Below are 13,627 nucleotides of genomic sequence, written 5' to 3'. Positions count from 1 at the left end.
GGGTGAGGGCATGGTAAATAAATGGATGCTCATGTTCTATTATAGGGGAAGGCCAACCATTCAATAAAGATGCTAAAGATTAATTTCAATTAATTCCCATAAGTGTACAAAATTTTCAAGAACTAAATAAATGAATTATAGCACAATTATATACAGTCCTTCAAAACAATGTTTTAGAAGGACATTTAGTGACAAAACAAAATTGTTTATCATATATTAGATCTAAAAGTAGTTACAAATTAACCTATTCACTATGATCTCAAACTTCTAAACATCTTTCTATTTATATCTATATCTACATTTTTATCTTCAAAGCTTGGAAGGAAATAATGTCACTTAAGGATCTAGAATACAATAAAGGTGATCTTGTTTTCTCCTCTTTCTGATTCAAATGTTGACTGACAAATCTATTGTGGCTGGCTTTAAAAACACAGCAGTTAAATGAAATCTGCATGTGGAGCTTTTAGTCACAATAACAGACAGAACTCTTGAAGTTGAGTAACCAAATATTCTGTCCCTTCGTTCATCTCTGCCAGGCTTGTGGTACCACCTACCGTCAAGGCTCACAATTACAGTTTTCAATCTCATTTGAACTGCTAAACCCACTTCTCATTTTTTTATTTACTTATTTATTCATTCACTCATTTATTTTTATTATATTACTTTAATTCCAGTATAGTTAACATACGTGTTATATTAGTTTCAAGTGTACAATATAACGATTCAGCAATTCTATACATTATTCAGTTCTCATCACAATAAGTGCACTCTTATTCCCCTTACCTATTTCACCCATCCCCCACCCACCCGCCCTCCGGCAACCATCAGTTTGCCAACCAATCTTTAGTTAGGAGTCTGTTTTGGGTTTCTCTCTTTTTTTCTTTGTTTGTTTTGTTTCTTAAATTCCACATATGAGTGAAATCATATGGTATTTGTCTTTCTCTGACTGACTTATTTCATTTAGCTTTATACTCTCTAGTTCTATCCATTTTGTTGCAAAGGGCAAGATTTCATTCTTTTTTATGGCTGAGTAATAGCCCATTGTATATATACACAACATCTTCTTTATCCATTCATATAGCAATGGGCACTTGGGCTGCTTCCATAATTTGGCTATAGTAAATAATGCCACAATAAACAAAGGAGTGCATGTATCTTTTCAAATTAGTGTTTTCATACTTCCCAGTCTTTTTACATGGCCTTTGCCATCAATCTTTCTCATTTCCCTCAAGTATACTTTAATAATTAAACGTTCATTTAAAAAATTAAAACAATAAATTTATATCATATTTCACTTAAAAAGTGAAAAAAGCAGAGACAAAGAAAGCTCTGACACTTTCCACATGATCTAAATCTTGAACCCATAAACACTGGGGTATTCAGATGTTGAGATAGGAACGCTGACGAGGACAGGGCACTCTCTTCCATGGGAGAAGAGAATTGTCCAAAGTAGTCCCCTCATGCTGGTGCACATACAAGCCCTTCCCCTCTCAGCTGGAAATGACCACGATTACTTGTCTTGCTGTGAGAAGATAAGTTTCACTAGCCACAAAGGACAACAGTTCATAAAATGTGTACATAAGATAAAGATAGTTTCAGGGTTCTTTTTTTTTTTTAAGATTTTATTTATTTATTTGACAGAGAGAGACACAGCGAGAGAGGGAACACAAGCAGGGGGAGCGGGAGAGGGAGAAGCAGGCTCCCCGCAGAGCAGGGAGCCCGACGTGGGGCTCAATCCCAGGACCCCAGGATCATGACCTGAGTGGAAGGCAGATGCTTAACAACTGAGCCACACAGGCGCCCCAAGTTCCAGGGTTCTAACCTGTGCAGATTCTGTACAGTATGCATTCATACAGCCAAGCCTATGTGTGGGTGCTTATTTATAAATTATTTATTTTTATTTACTAGGCATCTACTTCATAGATTTCAGGCATTATAATAAGTACTGAGAACACAGAGATGTCCACCCAGAGCTTGCCCATTAGTGATCTGGCAGAAAAGAACTTCGTCAGCAACAACAGTGCAAATTTCCATCTCCTGAGAGAGGGCTGGTCTTGGATAGGGGTGAGGTGAAGGAAGATCTAGAGAGACTCATATTCATCTACCTCTTTTGAATAATGGAAGTGGGGATCATGAAGACTGGCCCAGGAGCTATGAGAGGCAGTGTTGCATGACGGCTAAGCACGCCCCTCTGGAACCAGACTGCCTATGTTTGAACTGTGGTTTTCCTATTGACAAATGTTGCAACAGCACACAAGTGAACTCCCCTGCACCAGTTTCCTCATCTGTAACTGTGAACGATGATTATCATACCTCCTCAAAAGACTGTTGTAAGGACTCAGTGAGCCAATATTCATAAAGTAAATAGAAAGGTCCCAAGCATATAGTAAGCCCTCAATAATAAAAATAGAATAATAGAAACAAAAAAATAGAATAATAGCAGTCACTTTGTCCTAGAGTTCTACCATTCCCTTAGGCTCCCTGAGAAAATAAACTAGCCCCCAAACAACTGGGGAGGCACCTGTGCACACTTCCCCTACCCCCAGTCCTATTTCCTTCTAATCCACTAGTTTACCATGGAATCTTTATTGACCTAGAACCTATAAGAATCAGCTACTCATCAATGAGTCTGGTCTCTAATAAATTTTCATTGATTAGAGCCAGACCAGGGACACAGCTGGGTTATAAATTATTTCATTAGACTCTGATGTTCATGTGACCCCTTATGCAAGAACTCTGTCCTGGATTTCCCAACTGGGAAACACATTGAGCTCCTGATATTTATATTCATTTATTTCTTGCAATACTTGCTAGTGCCAGGCCACCCCCAGTTTAAGATCAATGACCTGATATGTGACTTCAAGATCTGAAGTGGTATCTGTCCCCTCATCCTATTGCTGATCCTATCATCTCCCTTTGAGATTGGGACAATCTTGTAAAGGCAAGGGCAGGGAAGATACACATACACACAAAGGGGCTTCCTACAACTACTTCCTTCCCCAAAACTCTGACACTTAAAGCTAACACTCAATTCTAAGACTTAAGTAAAGACATTGATGACAAAGAGACTTTACAGGAGTTGTTTTCAAGGATAATGGTTTCCTCTCCAGCCAATGAGAGAAGTAGGTGTGAGGCAGCATCATTTGTCTCTAGCAGACTGAATTACCAAGAGGGTCAACAAGAAGCAAAGAGCTGCAATTATGGGGAAACAGCACATAAAATAAACATACCAAAAAAATGGGTTATCGTTAGGAATTACAAACATCTGTGAGGTCCTATAGTAAAAGAGTTACTGAAAAGAGGTCCCATATTCTAAGATTTATAGTAAATCCAAATCCATTGAGCTTGAAAGAGTTGACCACATGAATTTAAGGAACTATCAGCAAGCATAGATGGGCAAAAATAACCACTGTACTCATCTACTCTGTCACCACACTTATCTCTTCATTTTGTAGTGAACTTTCTAATACACTTTCCTTTTTTCTCTGATCATTCCTTTTATCATAGAACATTTTCTTGTTATGTGGAGGCAACTGTTACAAATATTCTACTAAATATACAGTTTGGAAATATAACAGAGCTATTTTCTAGCACCAGGATCAGGGCAATGATGGAACAAGGATCATTCAAATACAATGGAATGTACTAGCCCACAATCTTGACCTCTTTGATACACATAGGACCTCAGCAGCCACAACAGTGATGACAAAAAGCTCTTCTGCAGGTGGGAGGTGGCATCACATGCCTCTGGAAGAGTCAATCACAAAGAAGGCAGATAAGAAAAATATATTTGGAGAAATAGGAGAGATATTGTTTAAGGATACAAACTTGCAACTAGTAGATAAATACGTCCTGGAGATCTAATGCACAGTATAGTGAATATAGACAAGAGTATTGGCTTATAACCACCAAACATGAAAAAAATTGCAGAAATTTTTCTATTTGTAATAAAAAGAAAAAGTAAAATACCAAAAAATGAAATTAAGTATATGGAGAGAATCATGGAAAAATTAAGAAATTTAATAGCAGTCCATAGAAAATACGGATAAATGGAACAATACACCCTGTTCCTAGATAGGTTTCTAGATTTTCTCTCTCTCTCTTTACAGCTGTATTGATATATAACTGACATACAATCAACTGCTCATATTTAAAGCCTCACACCAGGCTCTGTGCTCAGCGGGGAGTCTGTTTGAGGATTCTCCCCCTCACTCCCCTACTGACCCTCCCCCTGCTCTCCCTCTCGCTCTCAAATAAATAAATTAATCTTTAAAAATATAAACTGAATAATTTCATGAGTTTTGACATATGTATACACCCTTAAGGCCATCACCACAATCAAGATAGTGAACATAGCCATCATCCCTAAAACTTCTTTGTGACTCTGTAAACAATCTCCACCCCCAATCCCCATGCAATCACTAAACTGTTTTCTTTTTCTGTACATCAGTTTGTATTTTCTAAAATTTTAGATAAATGAAATCATACAAGAACTCTTTTTTCTGTCTTCTTTCATTTAGTATAATAATTTTGAGATTCAACCATCTTGTTGCATATATTAATGATTTCTTCCTTTTTATTGTTGAGGAATATTTCATTAGATATATACCATAATTTCTTTATCCATTCATCTGTTGATGGATATTTGGGTTGTTTCAAGTTTTTGGCTATTACAAATAAGTCTTCTATAAATATTCTGTAGAAGTATTTGTATGTATATATATTTCCTCTTCTCTTGAGCAAATAGTTAAGAATTGAATGCTTTAAAAAATAGGGTATGTTTTGTTTATTTTTTTTAAAAGCTGCCAAACTATATTCTAAAGTGATTTTGGTACCATCTTACATCCTACCAGCAGTGTAAGAGAGTTCTAGCTGTTTCATATCCTTGCCAGCACTTGGTACAGTCATACTTTTTAATTTTAGCTATTCCAAAGAGAACATAATGGCATTTCGTTGTGAATTTAATTTGAGTTTTTATAATGGCCTATGATGTTGAACATTTTTCATGTGCTTATTTGCCATCTATATATCTTCTTTGATGGAAATGTTTTTCAAATCTTTTGGCCATTTTTAATTGGTTGTTTCTCCTCTTATTACTGAATTATAAATGTTCTTTATGTATTAAAGATAAAAGTTCTTTATCAGATGTTTGTAAATATTTTTCCCCACTTTGTGGCTTGCCTTTTTATTTTTATAATAGTATCTCTGGAAAACAGTTTTTAATTCTGATATAGTCCAACTTATTGATTTTTCTTTTATAATTTGTGCTTTTTATTTGTTAGTTACAAAATCTTTGCCTAACCTGAAGACACTGAGATTTTCTCCTATGTTTTCTTATTGAATTTTTATAGTTTTCCCTATTATGTTTAAGACTATGATCCATTTTTAGTTCATTTTTGTATAGTAACAAATTTGCATTGTTGTTGCTGATTAAGCTCTTTTCTGTCCGTTCACTAAGGACAAAGTCTAGGTGGATATTTCTGTATTCTAAGTACTTATTATAATGGCTGGTATCTACTAAGCATGAGACAAGGGTCTAGGTTCAATTTTTGTTTATAGATTATCTAATTGTCCCAGCACCATTTGTTATAAAGATTCCCCATTGAATTGCCTAGGCACCTTTGTCAAAAGTTGATTATATACATAGGGGACTATTTCTGGAATCTCTATTCTGTTCCATCTGTCTATATATTTATCTTTACACTCATATCACACTGTCTTGATGTAGCTATCTAAAAACATCTTAGGGGTGCCTGGGTGGCTCAGTCAGTTTAGCATCTGCCTTCAGCTCAAGTCATTATCTCAGGGTCCTGGGATTGAGCCCCACATCAGGCTCCCTGCTCAGTGGGGAGTCTGCTTCTCCCTCTCTCTCTGCCCCTCTCCCCCTCATGTGTGCACTCTCTCTCCCTCAAATGAATAAATAAAATCCCTTCTAAAAAATCTTATAATTTTTAAATGTATAAGGTATAAAGGTATAAACCCTCCAACTTTATCCTTTTTTAAAATTACTTTTGCTATTCTATGTCCTTTGCATTTCCATATAAGTTGATTAATTTCTTCAATAAAGTCTGTATGGATCTGAATTGCAATTGTGTTGAAGTTACACATCAATTAGAAAAGAATTTATATATTAGCAATGTTGATTCTTACAGTTCTTGAACATGGTATATGTCTCCATTTACTTAGGTATTCTTTAATTTCTCTGTAATGCTTTATAGTTTTCGGTATACAGGTTGTACTCATCTTCTGTCAAGTTTATTCCTGAGTGTTTTATATTTTTGATGCTATTGTAAATAAAAATTATAAATTTCAAATTCTGATTATTCACTGCAAGCATAGGAAATAAAATTGATCACCTTTATTGAACACATATCCAGCAACCTTGCCAGACTCACTTTTTCCTTATACGGCATTTCTTTTGTAGAGTCTATAGATGTTTTATTATAGGAATTGAATTTAAATAAGATGAAAAAAATATAAATAAATAAATAAATAAATACAAATGAGGAAACGTTAAAGAAAAAATAAAGATAGAAACTGACTCTCAAATATAGAGAACAAACTAATGGTTACCAGAGGAGAGGTGGGTGGGGGGATGGATGAAATAGGTGATGGGGATTAAAGAATACACTTGTCATGATGAGCACTGAGCAATGTATAGAATTGTTGAATCACTATATTGTATACCTGAAACTCATATTACACTGTATGTTAACTAACTAAAATTTCAATTAAAATGCACAAAAAAGAAAAATAAGAATATAAATAAATAAATAGGAGATGGGGATTAAGGAGTGCACTTATGTGGTGAGCATCGGGTGTTGTATGGAAGTGTTGAATCACTATGTTGTACAAATGAAACTAATATTACGCTGTATGATAACTGGAATACAAGTAAAAATTAAAAAAAAAAAAGAAATTGACAAACTATGGCCAGTAAACAAATGCAGGCAACTACTGTTTTTTGTGCGATCTATGGGCTACATTGTATGGGCTAAGGATGACTTTTACATTTTTAATAGTTACATGTTGGATGATTATCAACATAATATCTTGATTTTATCTCTTAGACTACAAACCCTACAATGTTCACTATCTGGCCCTTTATAGAAAAAGTTAGCCAATTCCTATTTATAGAGTTAATCATGTTACCTGAAATATAGTTTTATTCTGTCCTTTCCAATTGACATGACCCTTATTCCTTTTCTTGCTTTTTGCACTTGGGAGAAACTTCAATTTTATATTGACTAGAAGTGGTGAGAGCAGAAATTTTTGCCTTAGTCTCAGTCTTAGGGGGAAAGCATTTATTCTTTCACCAGTAAGTTTCATGCTAGCAGTAGGTTTTTCTTAGATGAGCTTGGTCAGATTGAGAAAATTTCCTTCTATTCTTAGCTTACTAAAAGTTTCTATCATGAATAGGTGTTGGATTTTATCAAATATATTTTTGTATTAATCAAGTGGATAATTTTTGTTGTTTTTGTCTGATAATATGGTGAATTACACTGGTTGATTTTTGAATGCTATTTAGATTAAACCACTTTCTTTTTTTTTTTAAGATTTTATTTTATTTATTTGAGAGAGAGAGAAAACGAGAAAGCACAAGCATGGGGAGGAGCAGAGGGAGAGGGAGAAACAGACTATCCGCCGAGCAGAGAACCCGACACGGGGCTCAATCCCAGAACCCTGGGATCATGACCTGAGCCGAAGGTAGGTGCTTAGCCGACTGAGCCACCCAGGCGCCCCTAGATTAAACCACTTTCTTAAGTGACCTTTTGTAGTTTGTATTTTTCAAGGAGTATTCCTATGTCATCTAAGTGGTCCAATTTTTAAGGATAAAGCTTTTGATATATTCTTTTTATTATAATTTTAATTTCTGCACAATCTATAGTGATGTCCCTCTCTCATTCTTGATATTTGTAAATTATGTTTTCTCTCTTTCCTTCCTGATCAGTCTCACTGGAGGTTTATCAAGTTTACTGACCTTCCCAAAGAATTATATTTTTGCACCATTGATTTTCTCTATTATTTTTCTGATTTCCGTGCCATTGATTTCTACTCTGATCTTTATGATTTCCTTTCTTCTGCTTAATTTGGGCTTCAGTTTCTATCCAATTTTCCAGCTTTTTAAGGTAGAATTTTAGTCTATTGATTTGAGATCTTTCCTCATTTCTAGTATAAGCATTTAACCCTGTAATCATCTATAGGATTACAAATGATTTACATGCATTGCATAAATTGTGATATATTATGTTTTATTTCATTCATCTCAAAATACTTTCTTAATCTTCTTCTGATTTTTCCTCTGACCCCATGGTTTATTCAGAAGTGTGTTTTTTGGTTTACAAATATTTGGTAATACATTTTTGCATTGATTTCTTTTTTTTTCTTTTCCTTTCACATCTTTTTTTTATTATTATTATGTTATGTTAATCACCATACATTACATCATTAGTTTTTGATGTAGCGTTCCATGATTCATTGTTTGCGTATAACACCCAGTGCTCCATTCAATACATGCCCTCTTTAATACCCATCACCAGGCTAACCCATCCCCCCACCCCCCTCCCCTCTAGAACCCTCAGTTTGTTTCTCAGAGTCCATCGTCTCTCATGGTTCATCTCCCCCTCCGATTTCCCCCCTTCATTCTTCCCCTCCTGCTATCTTCTTCTTTTTTTTTTAACATATTATTTGTTTCAGAGGTACAGATCTGTGATTCAACAGTCTTACACAATTCACAGCGCTCACCATAGCACATACCCTCCCCAGGTCTATCACCCAACCACCCCATCCCTCCCACCCCCCACCACTCCAGCAACCCTCAGTTTGTTTCCTGAGATTAAGCATTGATTTCTAATTTAATTTCATTTTGGTCAATGAACAAACTTTGTATGATTTTAATCCTTATGAATTCATTGATCCTTAGATTCTCCCTGCAAAAAAAACATTTGGCATAATTCAGAGTCCACTCATTTCAAAACGCCCAATAAAATAAGAATGTATGGATACCATCTTGATTATACATATGTGTGTATATGTTCCCTTGGAGGAAAAGGGAGGCATGAAGGATCCTGTTTTATTAAAATACAATGCTATTGTTTTAATTTAAAAACTATATACATGTATTCTTCTGATAATTTTAAATATAAATTTAAAATAAAATATCACTCTCTAAAGTATCAGGAATGAATGCATTAGATAATGCAGAAGGTAATGAAAGCTCAGTGTGAAAAAGAATAGCAGCTTGCACTGGAAACAGCGAAGGTTTCTTTTTTTAAAGCATGCAATTTTACAGTAGCGATCTCTTACCTGTTAGAACATGTAAAAGACTGAGCTACCCGGTATTCAGGCAAAAGCAGGCTTTACGTTTGGCTCCATTTCATGCTTCTTTGCTTCTCAAGCATCTAAAACCACATCTCAGATCGCATCATATTTTGGAATCATGGAAGGAATGATCAGGGAAATAAGAGCTGGCCAGGCAGCCACCCTCTAGGAAGGAATGCTGGCCTTTCCCAGTCCAAATCTGTGCAAGGTGAGAGGAGGAAGGGAAAGCCACAGCTTGCCTTGAACTTCTAAAGTGCAGAGTCTCCACCTGCTGGTATTCGCAACCCAATTAATATGCTTATAGTTATCACTCTTATAGGATGGTCAAGAGGGATCTCGAACTTCCAGTAGAATGGATGTGTTTTAGCATAATTTTACATTAGAAGAAAAACAAGATATATACCCCTAAATTTTTGAAATGTAATTTAGGTCTTTGAGGGTGTGTCAATGAGAGTTTTGAATCATGCCACGAGGGCAAGTTTTAAAATAACACCCTTGTTAGCGATCCCTTTCCTTCTACCCATTCCTCGTAGTTTCTGCTCAGATTTTCTTCTTCCTCCCTTGTCTCTCTTCTTCCATCTCCCTATCCCAAACCAACTCTCTTACACTGCCTTTCCTGCAACACCCAGCTTCCTGCATTCATTTTTTTTCTTCATTGTTTTCTGCCTTCTGATATTTCAGATAAGAAGTCTGTTTCCTGCCTAGTTCCTATCCTTTTATGTATAAACTATTTGTTAGTTAGCTTATTTATTTCCTTTCTAAAAGCTATGAGATCAATTTTTAATTATCATTGTTTTTCTTTTGCTTCTGATCTTGTAATCAAATAATTTCATCGCTGCATATGTAACTATTTGTATATTTTCATTGTTCCTGCTTGATGCCTTTAAGTTACACGAATCTTACCCATCCAAAGACTAAAGTCCTCCTTTAACTCAGGAAAGGGTCTTCTATTATTTCTTTTTTTTTTTATTTTTTTATTGTTATGTTAATCCCCATACATTACATCATTAGTTTTAGATGTAGTGTTCCATGATTCATTGTTTGTGCATAACACCCAGTGCTCCATGCAGAACATGCCCTCCTCAATACCCATCACCAGGCTAACCCATCCTCCCACCCCCCTCCCCTCTAGAATCCTCAGTTTGTTTCTCAGAGTCCATCGTCTCTCATGGTTCGTCTACCCCTCCGATTCCCCCCCTTCATTCTTCCCTTCCTGCTACATTCTTCTTCTTTTTTTTTTTCTTTCTTAACATATATTGCATTATTTGTTTCAGAGGTACAGATCTGAGGTTCAACAGTCTTGCACAATTCACAGCGCTTACCAGAACACATACCCTCCCCAGTGTCCATCACCCAGTCACCCCATCCCTCCCACCCCACCCCCCACTCCAGCAATCCTCAGTTTGTTTCCTGAGATTAAGAATTCCTCATATCAGTGAGGTCATATGATACATGTCTTTCTCTGTTTGACTTATTTCACTCAGCATAATACCCTCCAGTTCCATCCACGTCGTTGCAAATGGCAAGATCTCATTCCTTTTGATGGCTGCATAATATTCCATCATATATACATACCACCTCTTCTTTATCCATTCATCTGTTGATGGACATCTTGGCTCTTTCCACAGTTTGGCTATTGTGGACATTGCTGCTATAAACATCGGGGTGCACGTACCCTTTCGGATCCCTAATTTTGTATCTTTGGGGTAAATACCCAGTAGTGCAATTGCTGGATCATATGGTAGCTCTATTTTCAACTTTTTGAGGAACCTCCATACTGTTTTCCAGAGTGGCTGCACCAGCTTGCATTCCCACCAACAGTGTAGGACGGTTCCCCTTTCTCTGCATCCCCGCCAACATCTGTCATTTCCTGACTTGTTAATTTTAGCCATTCTGACTGGTGTGAGGTGGTATCTCATTGAGGTTTTGATTTGGATTTCCCTGATGCCGAGCAATATTGAGCACTTTTTCATGTGTCTGTTGGCCATTTGGATGTCTTCTTTGGAAAAATGTCTGTTCCTGTCTTCTGCCCATTTCTTGATTGGATTCTTTGTTCTTTTGGTGTTGAGTTTGATGAGTTCTTTATAGATTTTGGATACTAGCCCTTTATCTGATATGTCATTTGCAAATATCTTCTCCCATTCTCTCAGTTGTCTTTTGGTTTTGTTGACTGTTTCCTTTGCTTTGCAAAAGCTTTTTATCTTGATGAAGTCCCAATAGTTCATTTTTGCCCTTGCTTCCCTTGCCTTTGGTGATGTTTCTAGGAAGAAGTTGCTGCGGCTGAGGTCGAAGCGGTTGCTGCCTGTGTTCTCCTTTAGGATTTTGATGGACTCCTGTCTCACATTGAGGTCTTTCAACCATTTGAGTCTATTTTTTGTGTGTAGTGTAAGGAAATGGTCCAGTTTCATTCTTCTGCATGTGGCTGTCCAATTTTCCCAACACCATTTGTTGAAGAGACTGTCTTTTTTCCATTGGACATTCTTTCCTGCTTTGTCAAAGATTAGTTGACCATAGTGTTAAGGGTCCATTTCTGGGCTCTCTATTCTGTTCCATTGATCTATGTGTCCGTTTTTGTGCCAGAACATACTGATGACAGCTTTGTAATAGAGCTTGAAGTCCGGAATTGTGATGCCGCCAGCTTTGCTTTTCTTTTTCAACATTCCTCTGGCTATGCGGGGTCTTTTCTAGTTCCATACAAATTTTAGGATTATTTGTTCCATTTCTTTGAAAAAAGTGGATGGTATTTTGATGGGGATTGCATTGAATGTGTAGATTGCTCTCAGTAGCATTGACATCTTCACAGTATTTGTTCTTCCAATTCATGAGCATGGAACGTTTTTCTATTTCTTTGTGTCTTCCTCAATTTCTTTCATGAGTATTCTATAGTTTTCTGAGTACAGATTCTTTGCCTCTTTGGTTAGATTTATTCCTAGGTATCCTATGGTTTTGGGTGCAACTGTAAATGGGATCAACTCCTTAATTTCTCTTTCTTCTGTCTTGTTGTTGGTGTATAGGAATGCCACTGATCTGTGCATTGATTTTATATCCTGCCACTTGACTGAATTCCTGTATGAGTTCTAGCAGTTTTGGGGTGGAGTTTTTTGGGTTTTCCACATAAAGTATCATACCATCTGCAAAGAGTGAGAGTTTGACTTCTTCTTTGCCTATTTGGATGCCTTTTATTTCTTTTTGTTGTCTGATTGCTGTGGCTAAGACTTCTAATACTGTGTTGAATAGCAGTGGTGATAGTGTACTTCCCTGCCGTGTTCCTGACCTTAGGGGGAAAGCTCTCAGTTTTTCCCCATTGAGAATGATATTTTCTGTGGATTTTTCATAGATGGCTTTTATGATATAGAGGTATGTGCCCTCTATCCCTATACTCTGAAGAGTTTTGATCAAGAAAGGATGATGTACTTTGTCAAATGCTTTTTCTGCATCTATTGAGAGGATCAGATGGTTCTTGTTCTTTCTTTTATTAATGTATTGTATCACATTGATTGATTTGCAGATGTTGAACCAACCTTGCAGCCCAGGGATAAATACCACTTGGTAGTGGTGGATGATCCTTTTAATGTACTGTTGGATCCTACTGGCTAGTATTTTGGTGAGAATTTTTGCATCCATGTTCATGAAGGATATTGGTCTCTCATTTTCCTTTTTGATGGGGTCTTTGTCTGGTTTGGGGATCAAGGTAATGGTGGCCTCATAAAACGAGTTTGGAAGTTTTCCTTCCATTTCTATTTTTTGGAACAGTTTTAGAAGAATAGGTATTAATTCTTCTTTAAATGTTTGGTAGAATTAGCCTGGGAAGCCATTTGGCCCTGAGCTTCTGTTTGTTGGGAGATTTTTGATTAGTGCCTCAATTTCCTTAGTGGTTATACATCTGTTGAGGTTTTCTATTTCTTCCTGGTTCAGTTTTGGTAGTTGATACATCTCTAGGAATGCATCTATTTCTTCCAAATTATCTAATTTGCTGGCATATAGTTTTTCATAGTATGTTCTTATAATTGTTTGTATTTCTTTGGTGTAGGTTGTGATCTCTCCTCTTTCATTCATGATTTTATTAATTTGGGTCCTTTCTCTTTTCTTTTTGATAAGTCTGGCCAGGGGTTTATCAATCTTGTTAATTCTTTCAAAGAACCAGCTCCTAGTTTTGTTGTCTGTTCTACTGTTCTTTTGGTTTCTATTTCATTGATTTCTGCTCTGATCTTTATTATTTCTCTTCTCCTGCTGAGTTTAGGCTTTAATTGCTGTTCTTTCTCCAGCTCCTTTAGGTGTAGGGTTAGGCTGTGTATATGAGACCTTT

At 36.4% G+C, this 13,627-nt stretch overlaps 1 protein-coding gene across 1 annotated transcript in view; it reads right to left on the bottom strand.

Moving 5' to 3' along the window:
- LOC116635716 (HLA class II histocompatibility antigen, DQ beta 1 chain-like) overlaps positions 1-9,519 on the bottom strand; it is a 38,671-nt gene extending 29,152 nt beyond the window's left edge. Inside the window, exon 1 of the mRNA XM_032410075.1 lies at positions 9,307-9,519. The gene's annotated coding sequence lies outside the window, so the exon portion shown is untranslated. The remainder of the gene's footprint in view (positions 1-9,306) is intronic.
- Positions 9,520-13,627: the final 4,108 nt, after the last annotated feature.

The sequence above is a fragment of the Phoca vitulina genome, unplaced genomic scaffold (assembly GCF_004348235.1).
Source record: "Phoca vitulina isolate PV1807 unplaced genomic scaffold, GSC_HSeal_1.0 scaffold11, whole genome shotgun sequence".
Taxonomy (NCBI): Eukaryota; Metazoa; Chordata; class Mammalia; order Carnivora; family Phocidae; genus Phoca; species Phoca vitulina.
This window is presented reverse-complemented; position numbering and strand designations above follow the sequence as displayed.